General features: G+C 39.6%; 1 non-coding gene across 1 annotated transcript; it reads right to left on the bottom strand.

Moving 5' to 3' along the window:
- Positions 1-2747: 2747 nt before the first annotated feature.
- On the bottom strand, positions 2748-2854 carry LOC120576233 (small nucleolar RNA R71). The gene has a single exon (XR_005642310.1). It is a non-coding gene; the product is annotated as a small nucleolar RNA R71 (small nucleolar RNA).
- Positions 2855-7004: the final 4150 nt, after the last annotated feature.

Genomic DNA, 7004 nt, shown 5'->3' with positions numbered 1-7004 from the left:
TCCCGTAGCGAAAATGACCCCCGAGCCTAGAGTTTCAAAGGGTTTTCTCAATTTTGCCCTTCCCAAGAAAAATAGAGATTATCAATGATTGAAAGGTTCAAGCCTAATTAATGACTTGATACCCCAAAATCGAGATAACAATGATCATCAATAATCAACAATGTCATTCAACATTAACTATCTCATGTATAGTTTCACTATTTCAAGCATTTTTTACATCCTAAGTAAGATAGCATACACCTCTCATGATAAACATCATGTCCAAAATACAATCATTCATTCATACAACTTCACTAATCATATAAGAATAGTCACGATAAATCATAAGACAATTGGCTCAAGAAACATTTCCGACCAAAAACCATATCATGTCGCAAACGGCCAACATTGATAAATCCCAAAACAAAACAACCTAGACAAGTTGAAGATTCTCAAACAACCTTAATCATTCATGCAGTCACGAGCTTAAGCCGCCTCCGGATCATTAGACATTAACCCAAGAACAACTTAAGTTCGTACGAAAAACCCAATTTCACAATCTTTCACATTCCCACCCGAAATATCACTTTTGACTTGATTAAGATGTTTGACTATTCTTACAAGTCTTACCTAAGTCTATATGAGTTGTAGGTTCAACTTGTAAGTTCCATTGTTTGCAAAGGTTTGGTTTCGACAAAATTTTAGAATTCCCAAACACTTCCAAGTTAAGACTCAAATGGAAAACTTTAAGTTTAGGCAAGCTAATCTTGTTCCAGTAGGTTTAGGGGATTAAACAGTAGTTAAACATGTTCAAAGAATCATTTTACAAAGCTCGGATTGGCCCCCAAAGACCCGGAACAAAATATTAAAGTGGCTGAAACAGGGCTTGTTCGCTTAAGCGACCACCAGGTTCGCTTAAGCGAACGAGTTCCAGTAGCTGATGAGTCATTTATATGCTATTTTAATATGCTTTTTAGTTTAGTTTTATTTAGATTTTATATTATTTTATATTAGTATTATTTCCTTTTTAGGATAGTTTACTTTAAATTGCAATTTATTATATTTCAGGGAAGAATATTGGATGGATTGAGTCTTGGAGCAAAAGAAAGGGATTTGGAGCCAATTGGACACGAAAATACGAAGATTGGGAAACAAAATATATCTCCCACAAGTCAGAAGCCTGGCACGGCCCGTGCTAGCCTTGGCACGGCCGTGCCACCCTCCAGAGACCTTTTGCTGCTTTTGCTTGGACTCCAAGCTATTCTATTTTGGCGCACAATCTACTGAGGAATATTCTTGGAATATACTTGCTTAGATTTTAAGTCAATTGTGTACTATAAATAGAGTAGCTAGCCATCACAAATATTCATCTTTACTTGGAATACAATAAGTGACAATTGCTTTTCTAAATAAAGTTCTTTTCCTTTCCTTTATTTTCCTGTCTTTTACTTTCATGCTTTCTCTCTTCTCCCCCATGTCTACGATGAACATGAGTGAGTAGACTTCTTCTTGTCTTGGAATTGTTGGATAAGTCTAAATGACATAATCCTAATCAAACCAAGCCCTAAGCCTTAATCTTATGTAACCCTAGTTTCTTATCTGAATTCACCGTCTTAACATGGATTAACCATTATCAAACTGTGGAAACGAAAGTGGAGGGTTTGATAATTGTTCGTCCATTATTCCAAATATCAATTCATAAAACGAAAGTGGAGCTTTGATATTCGAACAAGTGAATTCAGACAAAGATTGCAAAGTCAGCGAAATAGGCTTTGCAATCTTTGAGACATATAGTTTCGATCTTCAAGGGAACTAATAACAATCAAGTCAGCGAAATAGGCTTGGTTGTTAGAGGAACCAAAATCCAATAGTAATCAAGTCAGCGAAATAGGCTTGGTTGCTAGAGGAACTTAAGAGAAACTGTCTTGAGAAATTAGGTCTAACATAACATTATAAGCTTATGGTTTTGGTTTGAGAAGGACTTGTTATTTAGATGAAACCAACGATCCCAAGGCTCTTTTATTATATTGCTTTTTAACCGTTTAAAAACCCCCAACTTACAATTCTCTTCTCTCTTCTAATCATCTTTAAAGGTTAATTAAATTGAACTACTCCTTGTCGGAACGATACTCTTTTATACTACTTCGGTAAGACCGTGCACTTGCGGTTTTATCTCATCATGTTTTTGGCGCCGCTGCCGGGGAGTAAACTAATTTGATTAACTCTTTCCTTGTGATTAGAACTCTCTTCTCTTCCTCTTTTCTTCTACTTCTTTCTTTTGTTTTACCACTAACTTCTTGGGTTCTCGGTTTCTTATGCGAAGAAGCAAAAGTCTCGGAGAATTTATTCCTGAGATCGAAAGATTTTTGCATAAGAAAAAGAGAGAGGCACAAAATAATACTGCTATGGCTGAACGCACTCTCAAAGAGTATGCTACTCCTTCAACGGAAGAGCCACAAGCTATTATCGTGTACCCAACGGTTGCGGGTAATAACTTCGAGATCAAGCCTGCACTACTCAATTTATTGCAGCAAAACCAGTTTTCTGGATCACCCACTGAGGATCCAAATCTCCATATTTCTTCCTTCCTTAGACTCAGTGGCACCATAAAAGAGAACCAAGAAGCCGTAAGACTTCATCTCTTTCCCTTTTCCTTAAGGGATAGAGCTGGCGCTTGGTTCCATTCCCTAGAAGTCGGTTCCATTACTTCATGGGACGATATGAGGCGAGCATTCCTCGCCCGATTTTTCCCCCCATCTAAAACAGCTAAGCTTAGAGACCAAATTACGCGTTTCAATCAAAAAGATGGAGAGTCTCTCTATGAGGTGTGGGAGCGTTTCAAGGAATTGCTTAGACTTTGTCCCCACCATGGCCTAGAGAAGTGGCTTATAGTCCACACGTTTTATAATGGCTTGTCATATACCACTAAGATGTCTGTTGATGCAGCTGCAGGTGGAGCTCTAATGAACAAAAACTACACGGAGGCTTATGCTTTGATTGAGGACATGGCTCAGAATCACTACCAATGGACCAACGAGAGAGCCGTCACCACTCCTACTCCCTCTAAGAAAGAGGCAGGTATATACGAAGTCTCTGAATATAACCACCTTGCTGCTAAGGTTGAGGCATTAACCCAAAAAATTGAAAAACTTAATGTTAATGCTGTCCCACCTTCTTCTGCATCCCCTCCTTGTGAAATCTGTGGTATAACTGGTCATATAGGTGTTGATTGTCAGTTAGGTAATGCTGCCAACATTGAGCAACTGAATTACGCTCAATACAACCAAGGAATGAGGCCTAACCAAAATTTTTACAAAAATCCTCAAGGTTCCTATGGACAAGCAGCACCACCTGGCTATACAAACAACCAGAGAGTGGCTCAGAAATCAAGTTTGGAGATTTTACTGGAAAATTGCATTGCAAATCAAAATAAAAATCTTCAAGAATTGAAAAACCAAACAGGATTTCTGAACGACTCTCTCTCCAAACTCAATACCAAGGTTGATTTCATCGCCACGCACACCAAAATGCTTGAGACCCAAATCTCCCAAGTGGCCCAACAAGTGGCCACCTCTTCTCAAACACCAGGAGTCTCTCCTGGTCAGCCTGAAACAAACCCCAAAGCCCATGTCAACGCTATTTTTCTAGGGGGTAGTAAGATAGAAGAGACTGTTACTAAGGCCAAAAATGTCAAGAAGGAGAGAGTCAGGTGTCTAGGTAAGAATGGTTTGATAAAAAGTGAGAAACCGCTTGATAAAAACAAAGCCCTAACACCTTTAAGGCTTACTAAGCTCAACTTGGAGGCTCAATTCACTAAACTCTTTAACATAATTCGAAAGATTTGCGTTAAAATCCCCTATGCTGAAGCTTTGTCTCGTATGCCTCTATACGCCAAGTTTTTAAAAGAAATTTTTTCAAAGAAAAAGGCTATAGATCATAATGAAACAATAGCTTTGACAAAGGACAATAGTGCAATCATCAGGAAGCCACCTACAAAGCTTAGAGATCCAGGAAGTTTTGCCATCCCTTGTATGATAGGGAATGAAACCTTCAACCGTGCCTTGTGTGACTTAGGAGCTAGTGTTAGTCTGTTGCCCTTACCCCTCTTTACAAGGCTGAGGTTGGGCAAGCTAAAGCCTACCGAAACAACATTGAAGTTAGCCGATCGTTCTGATATCCAACCTGTCGGATATGTCGAGGACATCCCCGTTAAGATAGAAGGGATAGACATCCCAACTGATTTCATGGTGCTTGACATAGATGAGGACAATGCGTGCCCTATAATCTTAGGACGACCCTTTCTCGCCACTGCGGGTGCTATAATAGATGTTCAAAACGGTAGGATTGTTTTCCAAGTGAGTAATGAGTTGATAGGATTTGAGTTGGAGAATTATATGAAAGGTCCCGCCCTTTATTCTTGTAATCTGATTAAAGATCATAATATGGAAGAACGCTTATTAGCGCCATCTACACAACATGACCTCTTTGATCCATTCTAAGGACACTTTCTTATAACGTCAAGCTAATGACTATAAAGAAGCGCTTCGTGGGAGGCAACCCACGTATTTAACTGCTTTCGTTTTTGTTTTTAAGTTATTCTGTAGGTAATTGTCCGAAGGTGATTCAAGCAAAACGAGAAAAATTTTGAGGCCACTGTCCAGAACCTTGGCACGGCCCGTGCGCACTCTGGCATGGCCGTGCCAGACCATAACCATCCAAATGCCAGCTTAAATCCAGAAAGTTGGCACGGCCCGTGCTAAGGTTGGCACGGTCGTGCCCGACCACAGGTAAGGATAAACCCACCTTTTCATCTTCTTCTTCCCTCATTCTCCACCACAAACTCTCTCTCCATTTACACTTCTCTCAAAAACCTCCATAACCATAGAATTTCAAAGCTTCCATATCTCCCCCAAAACCTAACCATTTCACATAATTTCTTCACCCAATCAATCACAAACCCATTTCAATCATAACCCATCAATCAAAAACAACTTTCCTCCATCCCTCCCAAATATCATCAAATTCGTAGCCCCCATTCACCTACCTAAAAACCCACAAATTCTTCATCAATTCACCCAATCCAACTCCTACCATTTACTCAAACCCCAACCCCATCACCCAACCAACCTTTTCTACTCAAAACATTTCCCAACACCCAACCCTCACCCAAAACACAAACGGTCAACCAAGGTTCCGGATAAATGGCATCTAGGAAAGGTGGAGCAGGCTCTTCCGGAGGACCACAACAAAAGAAGAAGACTCAAGCCAAGAATCATGGAATAATCTTCAAGGACACCAAGCAAAGGGACATGTATAAAATTCTTATCTCTAAACCTTTGCATCCTTGTCGATATCCAGATCCTTATACTTTGAGTGTGCTAGGACTAAGGGATAATGTGTTCAGCTTACTAGGAAATTTAGGATGGGTTGATATGCTTAGACCTATGAAGGGCTTCGAAAATTTCACTTATGAATTCTTAAGTTCTATTGAATTTACGAAGGATAAGGTGAATTTTGACAACCCCGATCATAGAGTCTCTTTCCGCCTTTTGAATATGGATTACGAGATGTCTCTTGAAAATTTCTGCTTAGAGATGGACTTTGCAAATGCGGGGTTCATCCATGACTCTTGGAATCCAAATTTAAAGTCAGAACACTATGACCCCGCTCTCTTTTGGAAATGCATTACTGGGTTAAGGCAATACAATCCTCGCAACAACAAGGCTAGTAACATTCACAACCCCGTGCTTAGATACCTCCAGAGAGTCATGGCTTGTACCATTTGGGGTAGAAAAGAAGTAGGAACAACTAGGACGGATGAACTTTTTATGCTTTGGGCAATGCTTAGTAACAATCCCGTTAATACTTATTTCTACCTACTTGACTACCTTTCCTCCATAGGAGCTAGACCTGACAATAGAGCTGAGATAGTAGTCGGTGGTATCATTACCTTCATCGCTAGAAAGTTTGGAGTAGGTAACGAAGATGGGATAAATCCAATTGAGGGCAACAATAGACTTAATATTGAAACCCTTGTTGCTATGAACTTCATTAAGATTCACCCACCCATGACTTATGCCCTTCAACTTCGCATACCACTTTTATTTCTACTTCCTAACCCATCTCGGACTAACCCCGAGGTGGAGGAAAATTTGTTGTATGTTGGTGATGGATTACAGGTACATGAAGAGCATAATCAAGGTGACGAAGAAGGTGCCCACATGCACCATGAAGAAGAGCCCCATGACCATAACGACAACAATGAAAGATGGGCATGGATGCAAACCGAGGTACAAAGGATAAGCACCGAGCAACAAAGGCAAGGTGTTGAATTATCTGGGCTAAGAAATGATGTCCTACGGGGCAACCGCATATCCGAAGAAAATAACCAAATTCTTCGGAACATGATGCAACACTTACACCTTCAGGGCCCTCCCTATGGACCTCAATAAAAATGTGAGCTTTCCTCTTCCTCTGTTTCACCTTATCTCTTCAATCTCTATCTCACTCTTCTACCTCTCCTTTTCTTCTACTTTTCTTTTATCTTGAATCATTGAGGACAATGCTTCTCCTAAGTGTGGGGGGAGCCTAATAAAGTGTCTTTAGTCGTAGTGTTTCCAAACTCCCTTGAACTTTATTCGTTTGTTTTGTTTTATTGTAAAAGGCATGATTAAGTAGCTAATTTTTATTGAAAACATCATGACACAAAAATTTTCATTGTCTCCTCTTATTTTGTTGATTCTTGTACATAAAAGCAAACTCTTGTGTTTTAAGTCTTCTTGATATAACCACATCTTGTTTTAAAGTGAATAAGATTCTCCAATGAGAAAAACACAAAGTTGCTTCCCTTGAGTAAATGTATGAATAGGTATTTTAAGGAAACGCATTCTAATCTTAGTGGTGCATTAACCTTTAAAGACTCTCAAAGCGCCAGTAGTATAAGTGAGTATAAGGGAGATCATAAAAAGCCAAAAAGCCAAATAAATTCCAAGATCTCATCACTGAATCTAGATTGGGGAAGGAGG

This window comes from Medicago truncatula, chromosome 6 (genome assembly GCF_003473485.1).
Source record: "Medicago truncatula cultivar Jemalong A17 chromosome 6, MtrunA17r5.0-ANR, whole genome shotgun sequence".
NCBI lineage: Eukaryota > Viridiplantae > Streptophyta > Magnoliopsida > Fabales > Fabaceae > Medicago > Medicago truncatula.
This window is presented reverse-complemented; position numbering and strand designations above follow the sequence as displayed.